We start from the raw sequence: 11430 nt of genomic DNA on the forward strand, positions 1-11430 counted from the left end.
GGGTCCAGGGCTCTTTTCTCTACTTTGCCCACTCTGAGAAAGGACCAAAGACACAGAAAATCATTCAAAAAGTTAGAGGACATCCACATAATAAAAGGTTTAGGCTTACTATTTGCAGTGAATATCACACCCCTAAAAACTGAGGGGCCCTTAGTGAAAAGGGGGTGGGGCTGAGGTGGTGGGAACGAAGGATTCAGGACTACAGTTTTGAGGCTTTCAAAGCAAGAACATCAATCCCAACCAAGAAAAACTTATTTCCAAATAGGTATTGAACTTTCAGTATGAAAAATTTATTTTTCAGATAGGTATTGAACTTTTAGTACGTGCTGTGCATGTACCAGGTACAAGGACAGCTACAAAAAGTTAGAGGACAGAGACCTTCCTCCACAGGAAGGTGATACTTTCATAGCCGTCCCAATGCAGTATATAACAGCCACATGGTTATAGGTGATTTTGAGTTTAGATAGGAAAGTGAGCGCTCAGGGGGAATTGAAGGGGAGAAAAAAAAAATAGGAGAAAGTTGCAGAAAGGCAAAATAATGTTTAACATTACGATTTTGAAATTTGACCTATTAAAAAGGATGGTTCGATACACTATCCAAATGGAGATATATCTTGTAAACAATATGTCAAGGGTCACAGGTCTGAGGACAAAAATGTTACATTTCCTTTAAATTTAGAAAAATTAAAAACAAATATATTCAAATGGGAAAAAAATCCAACCACTACAAAAAGGTTTCAGATTGTCTTACTATCACCACCACCAGCGAGCACTATTCTTTTTTCCACTATTAACAATTTATTTATAACTTCAGAAAAATAATTTATTTATAACTCTAAAAATATGTTATGGTTATATAAAAATTATGATACACAGCATACACACTTTTAAAAATGAATACACATGGGCCATACAATACAGACTCTGGAACTTACTGCCTTGATTACATAGTAATATATCTCAGAACTCAATCCACTTTTTCAAAATCTCTGCACAGATGTTGTATCATTTTACCGTAATACATTTAACCAATTTACTATTTTGAGGCATTTAAGTTGTTTGAAATTTTTGCTGTTGCAATGGAAATGAACATACTTAGCATATTTTTATTGTGTAACCTAAGGTAAGTGTTGAGAAATGGAGTTGCTGAGTCTGTCCTTTCATCCAATTTTTTAAATTAAGGTAAAATATACATAAAATTTACTATCTTAACCATTGTTAAGCATACGGTTCAGTGATATTAAGTGTATTCATATTGTTGTGCAACCATCACCATCACCTATTTCCTGAACTCTTTTTATCTTGCAAATCTCTTTTCATCTTGCAAAACTGAAACTCTCTACCTATTTAACCGTAACTCTCCATGATCCACTACCCTCAGCCTCTGACAACCACCATTCTACTTTGTCTCTATGATTTTGACCATCGTAGATAACTCAAATAAGTGGAATCATACAGTATTTGTCCTTTTGTGTCTGGTTTCTTCCACTTAGCATAATGGCTTCAGAACATCCTTCCTTTTCAAGGCTGAACAATATTCTGTTGTATGTCTAGTGGTATGTATTTTAAACATGCTGACAGATATTCTGAACTTCTCCTTCCAAAAAGTGATACCAACCTCCACTCCACTCCCACCACAGTGTGTAGGTCCGCCAGTTACACACACACACACACACACACACACACACACACACACACACACACACATACTGCTTTTTATCATAAACCTCTTCATGTTTGCCACTTTACTCGGTGGGAATTGGCATCTCATTATTTCTTTCCTTTGCACGTATGAGTAAGGATAATCATCTTTTCATGTTTACTAGCTACTTTATTCCCTTTACATTGTTCTGACTTGGTATCTTCACCCACTTTTTTCTTTTAGGTTGTCTTTTTCATAGTGATTTGTATGAGCTTTTATAAATTAGGGATATAGCTCTTTTAATACTTATACAGCAAATATTTGTTCAAATACAGCAAATATTTGTTCCCAGTTTACTTATATTTTTAATCTTTTTCTTGCTATTTATTTTTTACTTTTTATTATAGAAAACTAAACATGTTAAAAAGTAGAGAGAAAAGTACCCCATGTACTCATTTCCAAGCTCCGCCCTTGCCTCACCCCAAGTCATTTTGAAACAGATCCCAGTCATATCATTTCATCTGCAAGTATTTCAGTATGTATCTCTAAAGTCAAAAACTTTTAAAAATACATAACTATGATACTATCACACATATGTGGTATTTTTAATATAAAAACTAATTATGCAAATGGATCAATCATTTTTCATTTGACTTCTGGGTTTTGTGTCATGCTTAGAAATGTCTTTGTTACAAGATTATAAATGAATTCACACATGTGTTCTTATGGTCATTTTTTTCCCCTCAAATACCATTTAATAAGTTTAAAATGATTGCCCAGGACATGTAGAGCCCTTAAGTCCTGGGAAGAGGCAGAGTGACGGAGTAATCAAAGTCAAGAGGAGTTAAGTCCTCTGCCCTCTTCCTATAAAACATCTGCTGCCAAAAAGCACCCTTCCAGACCCAGCCCCAGTGCCCCTGACCTCACTGGTTGGGTCAAAGCCTCCTCTGGGAGGCTTCTTCTCCTCCTTCTCCTCCTTTTCCTCCTTTTCCTTCTAAAATAATAGTGTTATAAAATATAATTCACATACCATGCAATCCACCCTTTTAAAATGTACAGATCAGTGGTGTTCAGTATTTTCACAGGTGTGCGACCATCGCCGTGATCTAATTTTAGAACTTTTTCACCGCCTTCAAAAGAAGCCTCATATCCCTTAAGTAGTCACTCTCCATTCCCTTCCATCTCCCCTGCTCCGCCCCATCTCTCATCACCCAGTCCCTGGCAGCCACTATTCTATTTTCTGTCTCTGTGTATTCCAGGATATTTCCTATAAATGGAATCATACAATATGTGGCCTTTTATATCTGGCTTCTTTACTGCTAATGCCTCTGTAGTTTCATTTTAACATTAGAACATTTATAGTTTCATTTCAACATTTTATTACATTCCTGATGGAATTTACTTTGATGAAAGAAGTGGGGTTATACAGCTCAATTTTTTTTCCCCAAACAGTTCCAATACTGTTTTTTAAATAATCTATCTTTCCACTCATGAATTGGAAATGTCACCATTATCATTTACTAAAATCTCATGTGTATTTCAGTCTATTTCTAGATTTTCTATTTTATTCCATTGATCTATCTAAATCTTTTTTAGAAGCAAACTATTTTTAATTCTTGTAACTTTAAAATGCATTTAAATATATAATCTAACTGCCTCCTCCCAAAATCTTTTTTTTTTATTAAAGTATAGTTGACATACAATATTATATTAGTTTCAGGTGTACAACATGGTGATATGACATTTATATACTTCACAAAATGATTACTATGATAAGTCTAGTAACCATCTGTCACCATACAAAGTTTTTATGACATTACTGACTATATTCCCTATGCTATACATAACATCCCTATGACTTATTTGTTTTTACAACTGGAAGTTTGTACCTCTTAATTTCTCAACTCTTATCACCAATCCCGTCCTTGCCAGTGTCTTTCTGTTCAGAGTTTTTCTTGTTTATTTCTGCAGAGGATGGCAGTGTCATTTTTTAATGTTTAAATTTTTTTGATATTTTGGTTGGGACCACATTGAGTGTATAGATTAATTCTGCAAGAATTAATATCCTTTAATAGATATTTCACATGTCTTTATATAGGTCCTGCCTATTTCTGGTTAAGTTTATTTTCAGGCAAATTGGTGGTAATGTTGCTATTGTAAATGAGATCTTTTCTTCTATTATATTTTTTAACTCTTTCTCAATTTTGTACATTAATCGTATGAAAAGTAATTGCAGCTTTAATTGATTCTCTTATAATTTCTGTGTCAGTTAGTTTTTGCTTTATAACAAGCCACCCCAAAACCTCGTGGCTTAAAACAACAAGTATGCGTTATTTCTCATGACTCTGTGAGTCAAATGATGATTCTAGTCTGGGCCAGCTCAGCTTATGTCTGCAGTCATTTGGCACTTCAATTGGCCTAGATAGTGTGGGATGCCTCACTCATATGTCTGGTAGTCGGTTCTGTGTCAGCTGGGCAATGTGGATGACTTATCCACATGTCTCTCACCATCTAGTAGGCTAACATAGGCTCAATTCACAATAGTGGTCTCAAAGGTCCTTAAAATAGTTAAAGATGGCAAGTTCTGATGCACAAGCCCATTTCAAGCTTCTGTGTGCATCATGTTTGCTAATGTCCCATTGTACTAAAAAAAGGCACATTGTCCAACTCAGATTCAAAGTGTAAAGAAATATATTCCACTTCTGAGAAGAGCTGCAATATATTGTAGCCATTTTTGCAGTTTTCCGCAATTTTCTAACATTAACCAGTTCTTTTCAGATTTCTAGTTATTCTTGATATCATTACAAAGAATAAATCTTTCTTGACTTAAAAAAGCACTTTAACTCTTAAATTATTTTCTTAATTGTACTAGTTTAAGATTTCTAGAACATTATTAAAGTTAATAATCATCTTCTTTAATGGAAATTAAAGTATGATGCTGGATCTATATAACGGCCAAAAAAATCTGACTATTCTTAAGATACTAAGACAATGCCTTTTTTCAATGTTGTTTTGTTTGTTTAATCAGAAACGGATGTTTCATTTTGCTAAATGGCATTTTAGTGTCTATTGAGAGGATTATACTGTTTTTTTTTCTCCTTTGATATATTAATATAGTAGCACATTGATACAAATCCTAATAATGAACCATACTTGCATTTCTGGCATGACCCTCATTTGGTTGAAGTGGTATAGAAAAATTATGTCTCTATAGATCTGCCTATTCTAAATATTTCATGTAAATGGAATTATACAATATGTAGCCTTTTTTGTATGGCTTCTTTCACTTAGCATGATGTTTTCAAGATTCCTCCATGTTCTATCACGTATCAATACATCATTCCCTTTTATGGCTGAAAAATGTCCCATCGTATACATATGCCACTCTTAAACGTTTTTGTGGCACCTACCAAGTTGATGCTCACATCCTCTTCCTTCTCCTTCATTCACTTTCCTGGTGAATTTCATTCTAGATATTCTGATGTTGAAACACCCTTTCATTCTTGGATAAATCTTACTTGCTCACAAGCATTATTCTTGTAATGGACTGTAAGATCAGAATTGCTAGTATTTTATTTAGAATGTTGGTATATTTTTATAAATGAGCTTAATTGTATTTAAATTTTTTCTGCTTTCCTTATTTAGTTCTGGTATATGAGTTATGCTAGCACAAGAACTGTTGTATAAGGTAGAAAATATTTGCTCTTGGAAAGTTTGGTAGAATTTAATAATAAATTCACAGATCTGACTTTTTTAGGAATTAGATCTTTGGCTACCATTTCATTTTCTTCTATGGATATTGGTTTATTCAATTTTCAAATTTCTTCTTGGGCCACTCTAACATGCAAGCAGTAAGGCTTACAAAACAGCCTGAAGACATTTCACAAAGCAACATCCAGGTCAAGAAATACAAAATTGCCCATACTGCAGGAATCCAAACATGATTCCTCCCAATCACTACTCCTTTCCTTTTCAAAGACAAGTATTACCTCAACTTCTATGATAATTTTTTTTTTGCTTTTCTTTGTAGTTTTACCTCCTAAGCATGGAACCCTAAATAGCAAAGCTTGGTTTTACCGTTACTTAAACTTTATGTAAATGGAATCAATCAATATGTATTATTGTGGATTGGCCTCTTCTACTCAACAATATGTTTTTAAGATTCGCCCAGGTTGTTATGTGTAGTTATTATTCTTTTACTTTACTTAATAGTAATCTATCACTATGTATTAGTTTATTCATTCTTTCATTGATAGACTTTGAGGCAGTTTCTAGTTCGAGATGATTACAAATAGAGCTACCATGAACATTTTTGTATATGTCTCTTGGAGAATATTTTTGTTGGGTATATTCCTACAAATGGCATTACATAAGTTATAAGTAATTTCAACTTGATTAAGTTATCAAATTTTTCCAAAGCGTTGTACCAATCTACGCTCCTCCAGCACCATATAAGAATATCCGTCATTCACAACCTCACCAGCATTAGGTAGTGCTGATCTTTTAATTTTAGCCATTTTGGTAGGTAGTCTTTATTTGCAATTCCCTGATTATTGGTGATGTCAAGTATCCTTTCATATGTTTATTGTCCATAGGATGCCTTTTTTTTTTTCAGAAGCATCTATTCAAGTCTTTTGCCTATTTTTCCTCAGTTGTTGTTTTCTCATTGGTTTGTGTGATTTCTTTATGTAGTCCATATATGAGCTCTTTGTAGATTATAGGTGTTGCAAATATCTCCTCCATATTCTGTATCTTTTAACGAATAGAAGTTCTTAATACTAATGTTAAATTAAACTGTTAATGTCAAATTTATCAATGTTTTCTTTGATTAGTTCTTTTGATTTCTATTTTTAAAGTCTCTCCTTAGCTTTAACGATGTTTTAAATTTTAATGTACTCAAATGTGTTGATTTTTTTCTTTATGATTAGTACTTATTAAGCAATCTTTTCCCACCTTAAAGTCCCAAAGCTCTTCTTCTATATTGCCCTCTAGAAACTTTATTGTTTTGCCTTTACACTTAAGTCTATGATACACCTAGAATGAATTTTTATGTATGGTATAAAGTAGAGGTGATTCCCCCCACAATTATACAATTGTTCCAGCACCATTTATTGAAAAGATCATCCTTTCTTTATTACTTTGTCATAAATAAAATATTCATAAATGCGTGAATCTCTTTCTGGATTTATATTCTATTCCATTGGTCAATATGTCTATGCTTCTGCCTAAATTATTTATAATACATGTAAATATACAGAAGAAATCCTCCTGCCTTGTTTTTCAAGGTGTGTGGGTTATTCTTGGCCCTTTGCATTTCTAATTGAGTTTCAAAGAAAAATATCTTGGTTGGATTTCGTTGACTGTCAGATTTTTAAAAAATGCCTCTACTGGATCTTTTGAATAATCATTTGAATATTATCTTTTGGTTTTATGGATCACTCATCAGCAAACATATATGGCATGCCTCCTTGGTAAAGTAACTGACCGAGTTCACAAATAACTCTGCTATGAGCTGAATCATTGACCTTCACAAAATATGTTGCCTTAGAAAATTGTCTTCTTACGAGTACTCTGTAAAAGGGATTAGAAACTCCTTCCTCTCAATAAACTCAGTAGTAACTGTATTCTCTTTCTAGTCTTCAGAAGATAACAGAAACAACTTTAGAACTGGAAATGAAAATCAGTAAAAGGATACAAATTATTTACAGGGTAAGACTTTACAAGTACCAAATGTATCCACAAAGTTCTTATTCAAAGTCTGACAGATCTCAGTCCAGAGACCTGTTTCTTCCTCCATTTCCTCTTTCCACTCCTGTTTTTCTTCTTCTTCTTCTTCTTTTTTAGATTCCAAATGGTTTTATTTCATTATTATTCATGTCTTTCTTCTTCTTAGTGCTAGTATTTTCTTCAACCCAAGGCTTTTCTCTTTATCTGCCCACACTGCTTTTCCTCCAGCTCTCCCAGTCTTTGTTCTCTTTGGTTTTGTCCTAACTTACCTAAGTTCTCAAGATCATCTTCCCAAGTGATTGAACATAATAAATAAGCTCAGGAGATTTTGCATATTTTAGAGTATGTACCTGGAAGGCAGTTCCCCAGAAATCTACATGGCAATTTTGCTAGGTACTTCGCAGTTCTGACTCCCATTTCGAACAGGAGAGAAAAACCGCCTGGAGTTCAAGGTCAGGGCTGGAATTATAATTCAAACCTTTGGGTGGTCAATTATGCAATTAACTATGTTAGTTGGTTATTAATGGTATCACAAATCATGCTGCAGTTCAGGTGAGCTTGTAAAAGAAGCACCAACCACTTTAACCATTTACTTCTTTGTGAGATGTCTTTTTTCTTTTTAACTAAGGCATGCTTCCTGAGCAAATCTTGAAAAAATATAGAGAATTTAAACACCAGCTATAATCTTAGTACTTAGACGCTATCACTCTTATTATTTTAGCATATAGTTCCAGGATTTTTAAAAATCACAGCTGATATTATATATAATTTTATTTCTGCTTAAAATTATAGTAGTCGCCCCTTATCTGTGGTGGATATGTTCCAAGACCTCCAGTGGATGCCTGAAACCACTGATAGTACCAAACCCTATATATAGACTATGTTTTATCCCACGCATACATACCTATGATAAAGTTTAATTTACAAATTAGGCACAGTAAGAGGTTAACAATAATAACTAGTAATAAAATAGGACAATTATAATAATATACTGTAATATAAGTTATGTGAATGTGGTCTCTCTCTGTTTCAAAATGTCTTATTGTTAAGATCTGTCAGATTTGAATAAGAACTTATCATACTGTACTTACCCTTCTTCTCTGATCGACCTCAAAAGTTAATCTGATAACCAAGATGCTTACTCAGTGATCAACGAATGAAGAGCATGTACAGCATGGACGCACTGGACAAAGGGATGATTCATGTCCTGGGTGAGATGGAGCAGGGCAAGAGATTTTATCATGCTACTCAGACAGTAAGCAATTTTAAATTTATGAATTGTTTATTTCTGGAATTTTACATTTAATGTTTTTGGACTCCAGTTGATCATGGGTAACTGAAACCATGGAAAGCAAAACTGCAGATAAGGAGGGACTATTGTATATCAAAAGCAGGTTTCTTTACATTTTAATATCATTAAATGACTGTAAAAACATTCCTTCGAATCATAAAGTTTCCCTTAATAGACTGTAACTTGTTTCCAATTACATCACAGTTACAACTGGCATTGGTGTGAAAAACCTTACGCATGTCTCTTTGTATTTCAGGTTATTTCTATAGGTGAGATATGATCTCATATCCAGAATATTTAAAGAACTTTTACAAATTAATAATAAAAAACAAACAACCTCATTTTTTTTTTTTAATGCCTACAGCACCTGGTCTTCCCAGGTGGTCTCCCATCCAAGTACTAACCAGGACTGACCCTGCTTAGCTTCTGAGATCAGATGAGATCGGGCACTTTCAGGGTGGCATGGCTGTAGACCAAACAACCCAATTTTTAAATAGGCAAAGAATATGGGCAATTCACCAAAGAAGATATACTTAAGGCAAATAAGCACATAAAAATATACTCAACAACATCAGTGATTTAGGAAACACAAATTAAAAGAACAATAAGGTAGTACTAGACTTCCACTTGAACAGCTAAAATTTTTTAACTGACAATAAGGAAGTGTAGACAATGATAAGGAGCAACTGGAATTCTCATACGCTGCTAATGGGAATGAAAATAATGCAGCCCCTTTGGAAAACAGTTTATCAGTGTTTTATAAAGTTAAGCTACATTTACCATATAACCTAGCAATGTTCTTCCTAGAAATGAAATGAAATTCTACTCCCAAGAGAAGGGAAAATATATGTCTACACAAAGACCTCTATGTGAATATTCATAGCACTTAATTCATAATAACCCAAAACTGAAAAGAATGCAAATGTCCATCAACTGGTGAACGGATAAACAAATAATTGTCATGTGTTTATACAATGCACTATTTCCCAGGAATAAAAATGAATGAGTTTCTAATACATGCAACAACATAGATCAATCTCAGAAGCAATATGCTAAGAAAAGAAGCCAGATGCAAAAGACTACCTACCATATAATTTCATCATATGACATTTTAGAAAAGTCAAAACTAGAGTGACAGAAATAAAACTGCCTGGGGTAATAGAAATGTTCTATGTCCTGAATTGTGGTGGTGGTTACATGACTGCATATATTTGTTAAAATGCATTAAACCAAACACTTAAAATGGGTGAATTTTTGTTGTATGTAAATTATATCTCAATAAAGCACCTTTTAAAAATAAGGAATGATTCTGAGTTGTTTTTTATTTTGTTTTGTTTTGTTTGTTTTGTACTTGAGCAGCTGACCTGAAGTAGAACCTGAGAAGGAAGGGGAATTCGACAAGAGAAGTAGGACTTTAGGGGTGAGGGAGATGGTGTCAAGAGAGTGACTTCTGTTTTTGGAAGTGTTAATGAGGTCGAGATAATGAGGGCACAGAGAGAGAAAAGAGAGAATGAGAAGGAAAAATAACTGTAGTGCAGTAAAAAAGGAAAAAAGAAAGAAAGCATGAAAATAAGAAAAGGGAAATATACATAGGCTATTTTTTGTGTTGTCTATTTTTGTCTCAATTTATTTTCATTTTTCCCAACTTTTTTTTCTTGGTCTGTCTTTTTCCTGATGGGGCAGAGTGTGTCTTACACACTGCTTCCAAAGTCTTCCTCTAAACAGACCACACACATGCTTTCCTATACACACACACACACACACACACACTGACCAAATGAGAACAATAGAGAAAAAAGTAAACCAAGAAAACAAGAAGGTGAAGAAGTTTGGCACCTGCTCTAAAATAAAGTGTATTCGCAGGAAGGGTTCATTCTTGGTCCTCTACATTGTAAGGCAAGAAGCAGCAGAAAAGCACTAGGTTGTTGTCCTGAATTTAAACAGCTAAATAGGAAAATAGCTTTAATAGCTCCATTAGAGCCTGAGCCAAAGACTTTTCCTTTGTATTTGTTGTGAATAATTGAGTTAATGGTGGCATTTTCCTCTCAGCCTGGAGCAGGCATCCACACCAGTCTTCATCCTAATTGTATCAAATAGGGAAACTCCCGAACCCTTCGGTAACGAATGTGCCGTGGTGCCGGGCCTTTTCATTTGTATCCACCAAAGGATGCTATATTTTTAATTCTATCCTATGAATGAGGAAATTACAATTCAGAAAAGCCATGAGGTCTATCCAGTCCCTCACAATGAAAGAGCCAAGGACAGATGTTAGGGGCAGGCTCTCCATTTTGGCATTTTGTTTTTAGATGTGTCTACAAGAGGTAAAAAAGAAAAAGAAGGAAGGAGGGTAGGAGGACTCCTTCTATTTCTGTATATTTCCATGAAGAACCTTCCAGTCTGCTTTTAAGGGGGAAAGACTGTTAGTGTTCTCTCTCACCCATGCCACTCATTTTCCCCAAGAAAGAAGCCATTTACTTAAATGATAAGATTGGGAGAAAAGTCATTATGTGCAGTGATGTGTTACTAAATGTTTAGCATTTGGCTTTGGGGCCGGGGAGGAGCCCTGACTTGTGGCATGTGCCCATTCCCACATGTAAACACCCTGCCATGGCTGATTTCAAGCTACCAAAGTAAGGTTATCCAGTTTGAAAAGTTCCTAAAAATTTAACATTCAGCTCCTGCAAGCTATTATGTGCTGACTCGAACACATCAACAACCGTGTAACTCAGCTCCCTGATATACACAGACTCCAGACCTCTGGATCTTCTTG

General features: G+C 34.4%; 1 non-coding gene across 1 annotated transcript; it reads right to left on the bottom strand.

Annotated features, from left to right (window-relative positions):
* Positions 1-9015: 9015 nt before the first annotated feature.
* Positions 9016-9134, bottom strand: LOC120594649 (5S ribosomal RNA). The gene has a single exon (XR_005650658.1). It is a non-coding gene; the product is annotated as a 5S ribosomal RNA (ribosomal RNA).
* Positions 9135-11430: the final 2296 nt, after the last annotated feature.

The sequence above is a fragment of the Pteropus medius genome, unplaced genomic scaffold, assembly GCF_902729225.1.
Source record: "Pteropus medius unplaced genomic scaffold, Ma_sr-lr_union100, whole genome shotgun sequence".
Taxonomy (NCBI): Eukaryota; Metazoa; Chordata; class Mammalia; order Chiroptera; family Pteropodidae; genus Pteropus; species Pteropus medius.